General features: G+C 40.9%; 1 protein-coding gene and 1 non-coding gene across 2 annotated transcripts in view; one reads left to right on the top strand and one right to left on the bottom strand.

Moving 5' to 3' along the window:
- The window catches only part of ripor1 (RHO family interacting cell polarization regulator 1), a 342,903-nt gene that overhangs the window by 239,656 nt on the left and 85,360 nt on the right, over nucleotides 1-17,887 (bottom strand). The window lies entirely within an intron of this gene.
- trnak-cuu lies at nucleotides 1,527-1,599 on the top strand. The gene has a single exon. It is a non-coding gene; the product is annotated as a tRNA-Lys (tRNA).

Raw genomic sequence — 17,887 nt, 5'->3', positions numbered from 1 at the left:
ATATCTCAGCAAGAGGTCCAGCAATCACTTCTCTAGCTTCCCACAGAGTTCTCGGGTACACCCGATCAGGTCCTGGGGATTTATCCACTTAACCATTTCAAAACATCCAGCACTTCCTCCTCCGTAATCTGGACATTTTGCAAGATGTCACCATCTATTTCCCTACATTCTATATCTTCAGTATCCTTTTCAACAGTAAATACAGATGCAAAATATTCACTTAGTACCTGATCCAGAGACCTGGCATCAGGAAGAGGAGCCATTTCTCCTAGTCTTGCTGCCAACTCCCCTGCAACTCTCAACCATGAGAAGCCCACCCCTCCCTCCTTCTGGCTATCACTTCCCTCTGGCTTGGATCCAGTAACAATAATAACTCTCAGGCACTGCTCAGTTAAGTGTATGATTGAGACTTAACTCACCAACATTCCCAAAGGGAGCTGATCCTGGGCTACCCCCATTCTCCTGCCAGCTGGTGCTATGTCCATGGGTTCTGTTGAATACCCCCTTTTTGAGTGCAGCTAGTTTGAGCAGTTTAGTACAAGGTATTGACAGTTTGGAGATGAAAACACATTAGCATAAGAACCGCCATCTCCACGTCAAACTGTGACTTAAAGTGAAAAAGCAAAGAATAAGAATGTATTAAAATATTCAGAAGGAGTACTGAACAGAAGGAAAATAGTAAAACAAAGAGCAAAATGCTTGGCCCTGATGAACCATACAATAAAAAGCAAACAATCCCCATGGATGAATAAAAATGGTCAGAAGTATACTCCACTAAACTATAGAGCGGTGAGCTTGTCATTGGTTATGAATATAGTCATTGGAAGTGAAAAAGAGATAGTGGGGCATCAGGAGAAGCATGGTGTAAGAGCAAGGAAATTTACAGTTCTTCCTTGATCTATTACATCAACAAATTACATCACCACCGATGTTCAGTACCAGAAGTGTGTACCATCACTGCAGGAATTCACCAAGTTTCATTAGACAGTACTTTCGAAACCTATGACTACTGCCATCTAAAGTACGAGGGCAGCAAATACACTAGAACACCACCACCTGTAAGTTTCCCTTCAGGTCAATCACCAAACTTGGAAATATACCACTGTTCCTTTACTGTCGCTGGATCAAAATCCTGCAATTCCCTCCATAGTCAGAAGTCACACAACACCATGTTACAGTCCAACAGGTTTATTTGAAATCACAAGCTTTTGGAGTGCTGCTTCTTCGTCGGTGTTCCAAAAGCTTGTGATTTCAAATAAACCTATTGGACTTTAACCTGGTGCCATGTGACTTCTGACTTTGTCCACCCCAGTCCAACACCAGCACCCCCACATTCATCCCTCCACAATGGCATTTCCTGCTGCTTCACCATAACCGCGTAAATTTAGTCTTTACGTGTGTAAGTCTAATTCCTTTCTGAAACCATGATGGATTTCATTGGAAAGGAGAATGCACTACATTTAAAGTACCTAACCGGAACAAACCTTTGACACACATAGGGGATTACACAGAAGAATGTTTTAGAGGCCCGGCTAGCTCAGTTGGTAGCACATGAGACTCTTAATCTCAGGGTCGTGGGTTCGAGCCCCATGTTGGGTGAAGCATTGCTTTTGGGGTGGCACGGTGGCTCAGTGGTTTGCGCTGCTGCCTCACAGCGCCAGGGACCTAGGTTCAATTCCCACACTGGGTGACTGTCTGTGTGGAGTTTGCACGTTCGCCCAGTGACTGCGTGTGTTTCCTCCGGATGCTCCGGTTTCCTCCCACAGTCCAAAGGTGTGTGGGTCAGGTGAATTGGCCATGCTAAATTGCCCATAGTGTTAGGTGCATTAAATAGAGGGAAATGGTTGAGGTGGGTTACACTTCGGAGGGTCGGTGTGGACTAGTTGGGCCTAAGGGCCTGGTTCCATACTGTAGGGGAATCTTATCTAATCTTTTTAAGTGGACACGTGGTTGATTGAGTTAAAAAGACATTTTTAAAAGGAAAAACAAATAAAATGAGGTGACTGGGCACCAGAGGGGGTAGCTCAAGGGCCAATGATAATGTCATGGATATTAGGAATTTGAATGGAGAGATGGTAACAGTTCTCCAACCTCATTTCTATCAAAGTTTGGTCGGTGAAAATAAATAGCACATGGCCGCTCTAATTGCAGTGAGATCAGTTTAGTTTGGGACACTGGGCTGAGAAGAGGAGTTCTTCAGGACAGAGAACACAACATAAAAAGAAGCTGAGGCAGGTAAATTATAAAATAATTATATATTTATAAAATTTATATGATAAAATATATTTATTGAATAAATGAGAACAATTAACAGAAAACAGCATAGGAGAAGAAATGGAGTAAAATAGGAGAACGGTTTTCTTTTGGGAAGAGAATCAATAACCAGAGAATACTGATTTAACATAATTGTTAAAAAGAAATCCAGAGCGGAGATAAGAAGAGTACTTTTTTTGCAGTGAATTGTTACTATAGGTCACCACCTAAAAGGACAATGGCTGCTGATTTAACAGTAACCTTTAAAAGATATGCACTCAAATAAAATTGCAGGGCTAAAGGGACTGAACAGGAAGTACTTGGATCATTTTTTTTACAGAGCTGGCACAGGCATAAATGGGCCAAATGACCACTTCCGGTGCTGTACGATTCTATGAAAGTATAATTAGTTTAGAGAAAAGACTGGTCTGCCCTCCACTTGGAGGATATCCTGGAAACACACACCCAACAACATCCTGGCCTTTCAAGTGAAGCATAAAAGAACAAAACATTTGAATTACAGGGGAAAATTACATATATCAGAGATGTTCACACAGGATAAGAAAGTGACTCAGTTGTGATCCTATTGACCTTTGTAGGGTGATAAAGGGAACAAATAAACAAGATTCCAGTTGTTTTAAATTATAACACAAACTCTGGGTTAAATTCTAGAATAAGCAAACACAGATTCAAGTTTGGGTAGCAAAAGGTGAATGTGCAGCTTCGATACGATATCTTCATGCAGGTTTGAGAAAGAGTCACTGGACGTGAAATGTTAATTTTGTCTTTTCTCCACAGATGCTGCCAGACCTGCTGAGTTTTCCCAGCAGTTTCTGATTTTCCAATTGGCACACAGGCACAGGTGTCAGTGACTACTCAGAGAACCAATAGAACTTGAGGGTGCTATAAATGTAAAGTTTTTTGACACTGTTGAAGGGCAATAGAACTAAAGTGAAGTAGAGATTCTGTGACTTTGGAACTGGTTTAATGGGTGGAAGTCATATGTTCCTGTCCAATCAGTCTTCCTTTACTAAGGCCATTAAGTCTAGATGTGTGTTAAAGATACCTGAAGCCTTGCTTGGCAGGAACAAATTTACCAAAGAATTTTTCTGAAATTGGCCGTAACATTTCCTTTTGCACACTCAAGAAAACAGCGTGTTTAGGTCTAGCTTCCTCTATTGAATGAGTATGTGCTTAACATTGATAGCCCTAATGGGCTAAACCTGCTCTCCTTTTTACACATGGTTAAATTAGGATATTTAATCAGAAATATTGCTTTTCTTACCAAATATCAATACAGCGGAGGAGACAGATGTGGGTTGAAACCTCCCATTTCACAAGCAGAGGTAGCCCAATGATCAATAGGAGCCCGAAATAACGACAACAGTATGACACAATTTTCATGAATAATATTGATTCCATCAAAACTTTGTTAAATCATGTGAAGCCATCAGATCACGCATGGCAAATGTAATTCCCCTGATAAGTTTTTTTGAAGAGAACTTCAAATGCTGCAGATTTTCTGCACATCTGAAAGAATGGATTCTTTTATTATGATACAAAATACTAAGGCAAAAATTCAGGGTGTTCTATCATACATTTTGATGCAGTTTGGCATGTATTAACAATGCCCACAATCCACTGTCATCACAAAATCACAAGGCTCCGGCATATTCCTCACCTTTTCTCAATTTTCTTTTACACTCAGAAGCTATTCAGGTCCTCCCTGAATATCTGTGCAATTTTATGCTGTTCTATTCTTATTAAAATGTATCTTTACACATAGTCTTATTCACACACTGACAGTCCCACGTATATCTGTACTTTATACACATGCTCAGGCTATTGTAAACTCAGGTTATTGATTTTCACAGGAACTCTGATGGCGCTGTATACATTTGATGGAAATGTATGTGTACATGCGTGCTTTGTTTGCGTGTGCGTACATACACGGGTGTGTTTACATATTGTAAATGCCTTGCTCAGTCACTTTAGAGGGCTGTTAAGAGTTAACTGTATTGATGTAGGCCTGAATCATAGCTAGCTCCCTTTCTTGAAGTCAGCCAGTCTGCTGTTTTTTATTTAATGACAACTTGACAGCTTAATATGACACTTTTAAAAAAAAAAAAATTCTTAATTTCATTATTCTGTGCTCCGGCACTGAGCTACAGTAGATTTAAATGTTTCTGAACTACAAGTTCTGAACTCCTTTTTAAAATCTTGTCTTCCTTTTCTATAACACCCACGAGATCTGAATAACCAAGCACTCAATAATATTTGCTGCTACTCTACCAAGCATTTCTACCTTAATAAGATCACAACAGTCATCAGCAAGAAATCTTAAGAGACGTAGCTTGACTCTTGCGTAGGACAAGATTAGCTCTGGGATCTGTATTGCTGCACTATTCATTCACGTCAGCCAACAAACTCAACTGAGGTGTTCCCAGAGCGACACACAAGGGGAATTTCCACATCTCTATTAGATTAGATTACTATTAGATTAGATTACTTATAGTGTGGAAACACGCCCTTCGGCCCAGCAAGTCCACACCGACCCTCCGAAGGGCAACCCAACCAGACCCATTCCCCTACATTTACTCCTTCACCTCACACTACGGGCAATTTATCATGGCCAATTCACCTAACCTGCACACCTTTGGACTCTACCAAGCATTTCTACCTTAATAATCTTTATCTTGGTAACTTCCAACTATTAAAATTAATGGCTGCAAAAACATAGACTGGGCATGTAGGATTTCCTGCCATGTGCTTGGACTGTACTCTTGGAGTACTGAAGTGCAATTTCCCAACCATTTACTATTACCATTATAGAATGGACAGAAGAAAATATGGTCCACTCTTAGTTCAAACCAGTCTCTTTGAATATCAAACAATCTGCCTGTGTTAAAGCATCAGCAGAGTTAAAACTTGCAATTCAAGCTGAGAGCAGGTCTTGTGCAGATTACCCTTAGTTTTCATATGGTGGTAACTGCACTTATTGTGCATCTTAAAATACTCTGTCTTTCAAACATAACTTCCCCCTCCCTTGACATCTCTAAGTGCACAGGTTAAAGAGACCACAGGGGTCACCACTTGGGAAGCTTTAACTGAAATGGTGTTTTAAAACAGCCAAAAATCTGTCAAAGCAATTAACACAAATATGAAAGATTTCAGCAGGGACTTAACTGAAGAAGTGGTGTGGTTTCCAGCAAGGAAAGTATTTGATCCAGTCTCTGGGGTTTGATGCATTTTTTGCAAATGGTTGTGTCCCAGATTAAAAAGACATTGTAAAAACAATACCTCAGAAGTAAACCTATTGAATGCTCCAAAATGATGTGTTACATTTGCTGACCAAGTCAAAGTCCAATATCTGTGGCTCTTCCACTCCCTGTTGATCTAACACTAGTGGGACTACGGTGTAAGAGTTGAAAATTACATTGACTTCCAGCATTCCTGGAAGTTCACTTGGGTCTTACAGGGATTGGCACTTCCATCCACCCAAAAACAGGAAACCAGCAAGTGGGTGGGTCAGGAAGATTAGTGTTGCAGGACGATGGGAATTTCCAATTGCCATGCCATTCCAGTTTTGTGCAGCACTGGCAGAGCTGGTACACCACAATGCTAGACATAAGCGTGCAGTGGGACTCAAACTGAGGAAAGAACGGAACTCCCAACATGCAACTTGAAAAAACAAACTGGGGGGAAAAAGTGGCCTGTGGAACTTACCTTTACGACAAACGTATAGAATATTCATGGAGTGGCCTCCTCTTGAGATTGCAAACTTCAGTTCAGTAGTTCAGTAACAGAAGTTTTGGGAGATCACAGCTGAGGACTTACATTTAGAGGCTAGGAGCATGGATTTCTGGCTTCCTTGCATTTATCTGATCAGTCTACGACAGGGAATTCCCAACTCAAAACATGTTAGAGCCAATTTTTGGATGCAATTTCTGTTAATTAACTGTTTGCATTTGACCAGAGGGACTTTTCAGCTGAACAGTCCGGAAAACACAAATGAAAGGAAAGTGATCTGAAACCTGATGAAAGTTAAAGCATTGATGTACAATGTTGATCCAGCATCCCCTGAGAAGTGTGAATGCTTAAATTGTTTAAAAATATGTGCCAGGCAACCAAAGGTTTCCAAACCTTTGAGACAGTCTGATAAACAGCCACCTTTCCCCATCCCCATCACCAGCAGTTTAGTATTTCCAGTACTCAAGAGAACATGCTTGCCCTCACAGTAGATGCCTTGTCCAATTGGAAACAAATCCACAACATGTCCTAATCCTTCTCCAGTGTTGTCGAAGGATGCTGAAAAAAGTGAGTGCTCAACTGTGTAGATCCTCCTGTAAGCCCCACTTCCAGCTCCCCCTCCCCACAAGGAGAAGAAACACTGGCCTGGATTTTTCACCAGCCAGACCATCATTATTCCAGTCTTGATAGTGAGATGCACTTGGGAATCCTGCAGTATCCCCCACTGCAGCACAATCTGAAGGAAGTGCCTAGGAAATTGATTTTTCCACTGGGCAATTCCTCTACACCGTAAAACTCAGATTTTTGGAGAGTTCCGATTAAGTAAAATAGCTAGTCAGGAAAGTTTGGCTATTAAATACTTAGTCTAACTCCTCGGTAACTATTAAACTGTTTATTCCTATGCTTACCTCACATATAGAAAATGACACCACCCCAAGACCAATTACACACCCCAGACCTTGACCTGACATTCCCTCAACCACTGGACCCAATAGCCCCCCAATCCACCAACCCAACATTCGCACACCCTCACTCTGCGCTCTACTGGACTCCATTTCTTCCAGCCACCCAACCTACCTTGAATACTGCATGACGTTCCTTGCCATATTGACACAGCAACTCTAACAAATTCAGCACCATACCCTTTCACCACTTGGCTTCCTAACCCCCACCCAGTGGACATCCTGCTTACCTGGTTCCCTCCCTCCATGCTATAATCTGCAATCTTGCATCCTAGCCCTGGCAATTTTCTCACTTCCCAACTAGCACCCTATCATCCTGCATACTGCTTACATGGCACCCTCCCCACCCAGCACCCTAACTTCAACGTACCTTACTTACGTACACTTTGGCAAGTGAGCGTGAGGACCTTTACATGTCAGAATGCAGCAAGGGACTGCTGTAAAATGGAGATGTGGTTTGCCTTCCTTTCCCAATGCTGCAAAAAGGAGCTGTCAAAATGGAAATACTATTCCACATTTCTGAATGAGTCTGGATTGGAATGTCCTCTCAGAAATGGAGAAACCATAAGACATAAGAGCAGGTCTAGGCTATTCAACCTACTGAGTTTGCACTGCCATTCAATCATGGATGATATGCTTTTTAAGACCATTCTCTTGCCTTCAGCATGTAATCCTTAATCCCTCACTAATCAAAATTCTCTGTCTTAAAGACACTCAAATGACCGGGCCTCCACAGCCTTCTGTGGCAATAAATTCCACAGATTCATCCACCCTCTGGCTGAAGAAATTCTTCCACATCTCAGTTTTCAAGGGTCATTCCTTCACTCTGAGACTGTGCCCTGAGATTTTAGTCTCTCCTCCACGTTCACTCTATCCAGGCATCTCAGTATTCTGTAATTTCAATCAGATCCTACCTCATCCTTCTAAACTCCATCGAATACAGATCCAGAGTTCTCAACTACTCCTCATGTGATATACGATAAAAGAACAGCCAGGGTGACAATCCATGCAAGATTGTCAGTCCTCAGGAAATATGACCCCTTGCTGCTAGGTGGTACCATGTAAGTCAGCAATAGGATAGAGACCTCATGATGATCTACTAGAGCCAAGTGTCATTCATACCTAGGACCAAAAACGATGACTAATGTTCGAGCTGCATTTTTTGACATTTTTTAACGGAAGCAAGACAAGACCTGAATAGATGTTTAAAGAGGAAATTATAAGTCAAAAAATTTGTAAGAGTAAGCACGTGTGTAGGGGAAAAGGAGGTAACACAATAGAATATCGGTGATGATATTGATGGCAAGTAACAGGGATTGATGGTATGTCCCACAGCCTTAAACAAGCACTTTCAAATTGAAATAGGAAAATTTGGAAAAAGAAAACAGGGTTGGGATGGGAATAATGACAGTACTTTTGAAAAGTAAGAGGAGAGGATTGCTGACTTCTGGAAATATGAGCTAAAGAGAAATCAGATGGGTTACAGAGTTAAACAACACCCAGTTTAACCTAACTAATAGTTGCTTCATTTAAATGATTTGGTAAGTCAAAATAAATGTTGTGCACTAAAATTTCACTTTGCTTTGTTGAATTCAAATAACTAGATAATTCACTGTTTTTTAAATGTATGTGCGGAACATTAAATTATGAGTAATTTCCCAATAAGGAGTAGGAGGCTGCCGCAAAGTATTGAAAAGGTCAGTATGAAACCTGAGAAGACTGGACTATAGGCTACAGCTAAGGCAGTGCAGTTAGAAAGCTGGCCTGGAGCCCGTCAGTTGCAATGACTAACTCTGCAGGTTGCATTTAGCCTTTCTTTCTATAATTCTATTTACAGGTCAATGCTTGGTTTGTTGTGCATACAATTTCAATCACATTCCATTGCCATAGATCCACTGGGTTCTAAGCAAAACTGTGCTTCTCACATATAAATCAGACCACCAACATGCACATCTTCAATTATCCCAATCACATCAGCTTAGGGGCTGTTTTTCCTGATATTACACGTTTTCTTATTTTACAAAATGGCTTAAATTTTCATTTAAAATACACAGAACAAAATGAATATCATTACGAGAATTTTAATTCACATTGTTTCGACTTGCCCCAGTCATCTTCAGAAATGGGTCTGTTGCTTTCTCTTCTTTTTCGGTCTCTTTTTCTTTCTTTTTAATGTTATATTCTCGATAGTCAGTCAGTGAAAAAGAAACTGATGCAGTCTTCACGTTGAATAAATGCATTCAGAGAGTGAAACATTATAGGTATATATCCCCTGACTCCTTTCAATTCTTGTGTCTCCAAATATGTTCAAGTAGCCATTGAATCAAGACCCTCTCCTCCTATGTATTTAACTTCACAACTGCTGGATATATGTTCTGCACCCTAGAGCCACCTGCAGTACACTGTTAGTGTCCCTACCTCTGGTTCAAGTCCCATCTGTTACTGAGATGTATAAGAATATCTCTGAACAGGTTGATTAGAAAAATCTACACTTTGCACCCAGACCTTTGCCAGCTTGGCTCTAAGAGGCTGTTCTGACATCTGTGCAAATTGACACCATTTCTCAATTTTCTGCCCCTGAACATAGGGCAGCTACAAGACTTCGATCAGTAACTTTCAGTCGGAGAAATGGGGACTTTCCTCTGGCTCACCAACTTAAATTGGGTGGGTAAAGCAGAGATGGTGGAATGGGATAAACAGGTAAAAAGTCCCGCAATGTCCCATTCAGACAGCATCACCACAGAATCTAGTCAGTTCATTTTCAGTACCCTTGCTACAACCAGACAAAGAGAGATAACTGACTCCCCTTAGTTCAAACTTCTCAGTTGGTCACAAAGGTCATTTTCTTGCATAGGGTTTTCCTGAGTCAAACAAATTTATTAACTTTTAAACTGGAGGAAAATAATAATAAATGCAACATCAAGTGTATGGCCTTCTTGCAGTCACTTGGACCCGTTCTTGCCGAACACACACAGACACACTTCCACACAAATACAAAGTTAAAGAGGAAGAATGTACAATACAAAAAAAACTAAAATAATATACATTTCAAATCTTTAAGTCATCTTTAAGGTGCACGTTTTTAACCTGAGGCCAAAGCTGATTAGTTGGTTTCTTGGATGCACTAAGTTATAGCTAATGTTGTAGTTTTTGAAAATTTTTAGTTCCTACATTATTTTTCTCTGTCACAGTGACTGTCTTATGTTGTGCTTTCTCAGTTTCCCATTCCAAAAAAACAGTATTGGACTTAAGATGGTTAGTCCCAGCTGGAATATTGTTTGCAGGCATTTACTCTGGGGGTTTGAGACAATCATCTTTGCTCCAGAACAACCCCCACAAATCAGGAAATAACGTTTTGGATGATTTCAGGAGATGGGTAGTGACATCTTTCATCTTTTCTCATTTCAGGACATTGTTTTGGAATCCATAGCTTGAGAGTCAGGTGAACGTTGGTACCCACCTTATGTATTGCCCATTTAAAAAAAGTGAATTCCAGAAGATTCCACACCATGCACAGCTTATTTTACAGTTTAAAAGTTAAGGATACCACATGCCTTTACTGAGCGTGACAATAGTTTAATCAAATGGCATGTTTTTATCTTGTAACGTCTCTGATTGGAAAGGAACAAGTTCCAATTTCTGGCATTCATCATCAGCAGATTAAAATATACATCTCAATGACCTGAGAGACATGTTAGATACAGACTAAAGCTCCCTCTGCTTTGTTCTACTAATGATCCCCTATTCTAAGACCGGAAATCTAATCCAACTGCTTCAAACATGTCCCAGTTCCCACAACCACCAAAATTCAGTGTCTCAGAATCAATTCGGTGGAGTAGTTGTTCTTTGGCCAGGTACGAACAAGGTTCAGGTGAATGACTATTGTGAAAACTCAACAGCATTTCTGGTTTCCTGTTTGATGAATAGCATGATCATGAGGTAAAGTGAGCTACGCATAGTAAATTTCAGTGACTAGAAATGAAATATATCTTTCTACTTTGAATGCAAAGCAACAATGAGATACTTTCTTTACATTCAAATTGCTCTTTTTTATGTGTGTATACACACACACACACACACACACACGGAATTAAGCTTTCACACATATAAAGAGTTTCCAATAAGGTTCTCTTTTATCATGTGAACTTTAATAATATTCCCATCAGTTCTACATCAAACAAAAAGGAGCCCGTTTGGCCCATTGTGCTGGTGCCAACTCTTAAAACAGCTAGCAAAATATTCCCATGCTGCCTCTATTTCTCCATTATCCTGCAAAATAACAGAAACTTGGAGTAAAACAGTGAATAAAATAATGTTTTGCTCAAAAGAGAAGGGAAGTAATTAATGTACATACAGTGGAGACATTAACCAAAGCTATGGTCATGGGATTATATTACTCTGAGGATGACAAGGAGAGAAAAAGTGTTCAGTCACAATAATCTGGTGTTCATGGTGTGGGGCAAGATTGGTCAGCCAGCTGCCCATCAGTATAATGTGGTCACAATCTCTGATCTGAAGAGTCATTGCTCTTTGAGTGATACTCCTATATGATAAAGCAGTAGATCTTTTATCCCAGCATAATATATCAACTATAATATATTTTTGATTGGTTAAATGAAAATAGGTTAGATGCACATTTGTATCTCCTTTAGTGTCAAAGATTGAAGCGTTATCTGATTGAGGTGTTTAAAACAAAGATTTAAAAGTGTAAATCCAGAGAAACCATTTCCTGTAGTGAGGTGATCAGGAGCCATTGGACAGTAATCTTGATTCAAACATCAGCCCAGTTATGGTAAAAATCGAGAAGCAAGTTTTACCCAAAAGGTAGTGAACATCTGTAAATCTGTCCCACAAAAATTATGGATATTGGGATTGTTGGAATCTTCAAGATGGAGATTGGTCAATTTTTGTTGCATAAGGTATCAGTGGCTCTGGAACCAAGGTGGGAAAGGGAACATGAAGAACACTATCTGATTGAAAGGTAGAGCATGCTCCTGAGGCTATCCCAATGTTCCTCAGTCGGTAAAAGTTCATCTGGTTCAAAAGGTACATTTTCTGCTAAAGCCCTGTCACTGATTCTATTTGGTTCCCTGCTTCACAACAGCTTTCTCCACTTCAGAGATAAACCTTCAGCTTCTAAATCGCAGTTAAGCCACAAAGTCCATTTCCTGCTTTTATCTTGCTCAGTTCCTTTGCTTCTTTGGTGTCCATTCAGGATGATGAGCACTCTCAGCTCTCAGACTGAAAAGCACTGGGGAGCAGAAAGAAAAAGGAAAAGGAAACAAACTACAAGCCAAGAAACAAGGTAAGAAAACAAGCAATCCCACAGCTGGTCTGACAGAACATGTAAAGAGGAAAGGCAGGTGAGTGCTACAATTGAGGCCAAATGTGCAGCAGTCTCTCATTAGATTTTTGCAAACTTTCCACGTAACCGCAGCAGACTTTGGATTTGCGGAATTAATGCAGCAATGACAACGAGCAATGGTAATTTAAGTGCCATCCTCCTATCATCAGCATTGGAGACAGAGAGTGAAGTCCTCCATGGGACATCTCTTACACATGGTTTCTATGATGATCTGCGAAAACAGACTGGCTTCAAGAGGAAATCAGCAGCATCAGCATAGAGACTAAATATTTAAATTATCAAAAGCTTGAAGGGAGGAAAACACCATAGCGTGCAGTTTTGATGTTGAATTTTGAGAGTGATTACCCCAAAATGACTTAGATTAAGACAATGCACAGGGTTAACAATTAGTCCAGAGTGGAGCTAATTATCCAGCATTGAATATGATAACCACCACCATTTTGTGCCACACCCAGAGATGAATTTCCACCCAAGATTATTCTAGAAATCTCAATTCCAATCGGTAAATGACATGACTGTGGACCCCTAACAGTACTCTTAAAGAATGAAAGGAGAGTGGAAGTAAAGTATCTCAATTTTAACAGACATTCACAGCACTGAACTGCGAGATAGTGGAAACATTAAGGGAACAATTGGATGGAGAAATTCTGAAAGCATTTGTAAGTGAAACAGTGGGAATATTTAGATATATGTATTTAGAGTGTACATATGTATATTTGGGTATGTATATGGTTTTTCAGGGATGAGCAATGATTTGAACTTTTCTAAACAATGAGAAGTGAAAAACAAAATACTTCAAATGTAATTCATGGAATATTTGTCTTGGTTAAAGAAATTCCAATGCAAACAGAATGTAGTAGGTTTCCATTGTTAGTTCCGAAAGAAAATGTTTGGTGAGGTCATCAAAGAGGCTGTGAAGGAGGCAGCCACTCCTTTTCCTGTCCGAGACCCAAGCAGGTGTCCCCGCTCGCAACCTGCTGCTGCCAGCAAGAAGATTACACCTGCGCAGGAAATGGCCTTTCTATAACCTGTAAGGGACCATTTAAGAGTGAGAGCTGGCTTTAGCTTGGTAAGCTGCCAGAGACTTACCCACCACCTTGTAAATTTTGACCCAGGCAGGGAAAGGGATGTAGACAATGGCAAAGGCATCAGAGATTTAGCCACCCTCCTCTCAAACCTGTACGTTGAGTGAAGAGCATAGTATCCCACAGGACAGTCCCTGGAATGAGATCAGCTGATCCTCCATGCTTAGCTCATGAATTTAGCAAACAAACCTTTCAAGGTATGAGCCTGTTAATCAGACAAAATAAATTATGTCCATGCTGTATCATATAATTGTTTTTGCTCTTTCTAGAACAGTACATAATGCGTTAAAAAATTGTATTACAACAGTTGGCTGTATAAAACATATCAGTCTCAGTACAGGTGTCATTGTGCTGACAGGTATAAAAGGAAGATGACAAACCATTTAATTCAAATATGAACAACACATGGGAATTGTTTGAATACGGTGATTGAAGTTCAATATGGGTTTAAGGGACACATATTTAAATGAAGTTAAATGGGCAGCACGATGACTCAGTGGTTAGCACTGCTGCCTCACAGCACCAGGGACCTTGGGTGACTGTCTCTGTGGAATTTGCACATTCTCTCCATGACTGGGTGTGTTTCCTCTGGGTGCTCCGGTTTCCTCCCACAATCCAAAGATGTGCAGCTTAGGCGAATTGGCCATGCTAAATTGCCCATAGTTTTCAGGGATGCGTAGGTTAGGTGCATTAGTCAGGGGCAAACGTAGAGTAATAGGGTAGGGGAATGGGTCTGGTGGGTTTGTCTTCGGAGGGTTGGTGTGGACTTGTTGGGCCAAGTGGCCTGTTTCCACATGGTAGGGATTTTATGATTTCTATGAAAAGTCAGCAACATGTAAAAACCACTAGTGGCACTAGACAATGGGAAGTCAAAATGAAAATGAAAAGACCCATAGAAGACATGATAATGAAGGGAGGAACTTATGTTCCTTTATTGATGGAATTTGAAAACAGTGAGGAAATGGTCCTGTCTGGGGCAGGGGCTGTTCCAATTCCTGCAGTCACTGCCAAGCTCCCCTTAGAATGTGGAAATACTACTGACAAAAGTACTTAAATGTGGCTCACCATAGAAAATTTATCCTGGTCACCAGAGGGTGAACCTCCACTTTGATGATAATGACTGTTCTTGTGGCGACTTGTTAGCTCAGGGCGTGAGTGTTGAGGGCCTCTCACATTGTCCACACCTTACCCGCTCCTCTCAGTGACACTGAATGCCTGACACAGGATCCGCATCTCATTCTCTTCTCCCGAAAACCTATCGAGTTCACAACTGCCCCTTTTAGAGAGGAAGCTGCCTTCCTAATACTTACACAACACTTTCCACAGGTATACAGCCTGAGAGTATTTAACTTTCAAAGCAGATTGGCTATTTTAACAGCTTCCGCTGCATTTGTGATGTCAGATATAATATGCACCCAACATTTAGTTCTCTCAATAAAACAAGTCCACCTAAAATAGTCACGCTGTAGTAAATCTTGCTGAGATGTGCTATTGTCCCAATCGTTGTTTTGATATACTCCCACATATCTTTGACACTTTAACAGTATAATGTGGACAATTATAGGGCCTGGTTTCACTAGGCCCTATAAGGATGTAAATTAGAAATGCTCGAACAATTGTGACTACTGTTTTCACTGCTCTTAGTCTGCATTTAAACACCAATTGCAGCACTGCTCCCTGTACAGCGAAACGTTTTGTTTTCTCCAGGACATCTTTCTCAAAAGACATGACTCAAAGTTCATTTTAAATGAATATACCTCAACCACGATTTCAGATGAGTCCTAACATGGACAGCTGCTGACGCATAAATTCAAGTTCACAGTGTTGATTTCTTCCAAACTGTGTCTACAACCATTGTCACATTTATTCCCTATCCGATTAGATTAGATTCCCTACAGTGTGGAAACAGGCCCTTCGGCCCAACACGTCCACACAGACCCTCCAAAGAGTAACCCACCCAGATCCATTTCCCTTTGACTAATGCACCTAACACTATGGGCAATTTAGCATGGCCAATTCACCTAACCTGCACATCTTTGGACTGTGGGAATAAACTGGAGTACCCGGAGGAAACCCGCGCAAACACGGGGAGAATGTGCAAACTCCTCACAGACAGTCGCCTGAGGCTGGAATCGAACCTGGGACCCTAGTGCTGTGAGGCAGCAGTGCTAACCAGTGAGCCACTCAGGCTTTGTTCAACATTTCTGAAAATCAAGAATCATGGATCCAAGGTTCATTCTAGATACTGATATTTTAAGGCTATCGTTGTGTTGGAGCACTGCCAGTGGCTTTGGCTATGTGTTGACAACACAAACGGCAGTTGAAACTGTGTAGCCTGATCCAGAAATTGTCTCCAGGGAGCCATCTCAAGCTTCTTGGTCTTTTAGTGGTTGATGGCCTTAGCCAACTTGGCACCGCTGTCAAGTTTTATGTCACATTTCTCAAGTTTTACGTTTTGATAGCCTACAGAAAAAAAAAAATCACTGAACAAAATATAAAGGCAGGCTCATACAGTTTACACCCCATAACAGAAGAATTAAAACTACAGTCTGAAGATGGCGTTCTTACAAAACTTGACATTGGGCTGTGAAGTATTTAACAGAAACAGAAATTGATGGAAAAACACAGCAGGTCAGGCAGCATCTGTGGAGAGAAAACACAGTTAATGTTTCAGATCAGTGTCACTTCCTCGGAACTTCTCAGACCTGCTGAGTTTTTCAAGTCAATTCTGATTGCCAGCATCTGCAGTCCTTGTTTTTTTTGTTTAGTGTGAAGTGTTCATCCTGTGTTCAACTGAACTCTGAAGACTCGAGAGTGTGGTGCTGGAAAAGCACAGATCAGGCAACATCTGAGCAGGAGAATCGACATTTAGGACATAAGCTCTTCATCGTGAATCCTGAACTCTGAAGACTCCCAAGATCTGGATGTGTGTGTGTTTGCAGAGAGCAATTGGAGCTACTCCAGAATAAACTGCTGGTTGATCTAAATGTGTCATTATGTGTGACAGAGGCACTTGGATTAAAAACTCATGCAATCTTTCAAAATGACAGCAGCTTGTCCTTTGAGCTACATCATTCTTTAAGTTATAAATAGCATGAGGCAGAATGGCAACTGAAAAGAAAAGGAAGCAAATCCTGCAATCCAGAACATTCTGCTGCATGAGGCATTGTGTTGAATGGTCTATGAATTGAAACTGGCCTGTTCAGTCATATGAAGACCAATGGCAGGAATTTGTGAGTAGACAGCATCCTCAAATTAAGGAACATCTAATGATGATGGTATGGATAACTGCATGGTGGCTATCAAAGTCCATTGACTTCAGTACAATTGTCACTGCAATGCATTTGTGACAGTATATTAAACAGATCTAATGAGAACAAAGCAAGACAAATGGGACTAGACTAATTTAGGATATCTGGTCAGCATGGACAAGTTGGACCAAAGGGTCTGTCTCCATGATGTACAACGGCATGACTCTATGACATGCTAACATTTCACAACAATGTACTCGAGTGGCGTTTTTGATAAGGGATAGCATTACAGCTGTACTGAGGGAGGATATTCCCAGAAATACATCCAGGGAAGTTATTTGGTGGAACTGAAAAATAAGAAAATGATGATCACTTTATTGGGATTGTATTATAGACCCCCTAATAGTCAGAAGGAAATTGAGAAACAAACTTGTAAGGAGATCTCAGCTATCTGTAAGAATAATAGGGTGGTTATGGTAGGGGATTTTAACTTTCCAAACATCGACTGGGACTGCCATAGTGTTAAGGGTTTAGATGGAGAGGAATTTGTTAAATGTGTTCAAGACAATTTTCTGATTCAGTATGTGGATGTACCGACTAGAGAAGGTGCAAAACTTGACCTACTCTTGGGAAATAAAGCAGGGCAGGTGACTTAGGTATCAGTGGGGGAGCACTTTGGGGCCAGCAACCATATTTCTATTAGATTTAAAATAGTGATGGAAAAGGATAGACCAGATCTAAAAGTTGAAGTTCTAAATTGGAGAAAGGCCAATGTTGACGGTATTAGGCAAGAACTTTCAAAAGCTGATTGGAGGCAGATGTTCGCAGGTAAAGGGATGGCTGGAAAATGGGAATCCTTCAGAAGTGAGATAACAAGAATCCAGAGAGGGGATCCAAGATGGCGGCGACCCAGTAAGACTGAGTCTATAGTGCTCCTCCCAAGACTTGGGCACAGTGGGTCACCTACCCCCTACCAAGCTCACCAAATCATTTATAATAGTTTAGTAACTGAATTAGTGGTTTAATATTACATTTAAGCTATATTTAAGCAACTTTATCCTAAGTTAAAATGACTAAAGGGAAGGGAGCCCGCAGCTCTCAGCAAGCAGCAACCCCTCCCCCACACTCTCCAGCTGCAGCAGAGGCGTCCACAGCCGCCCCGGGGGACTTACCTACAGTAACAAGCCTTGCAGAAATGCTTTCCAAGCTTGACTCGAAGAT

Source organism: Chiloscyllium plagiosum, chromosome 17, assembly GCF_004010195.1.
Source record: "Chiloscyllium plagiosum isolate BGI_BamShark_2017 chromosome 17, ASM401019v2, whole genome shotgun sequence".
NCBI classification, from domain to species: Eukaryota; Metazoa; Chordata; class Chondrichthyes; order Orectolobiformes; family Hemiscylliidae; genus Chiloscyllium; species Chiloscyllium plagiosum.
The sequence above is the reverse complement of the archived record's forward strand: the minus strand, read 5'-3'. Positions and strand labels throughout refer to the sequence as shown.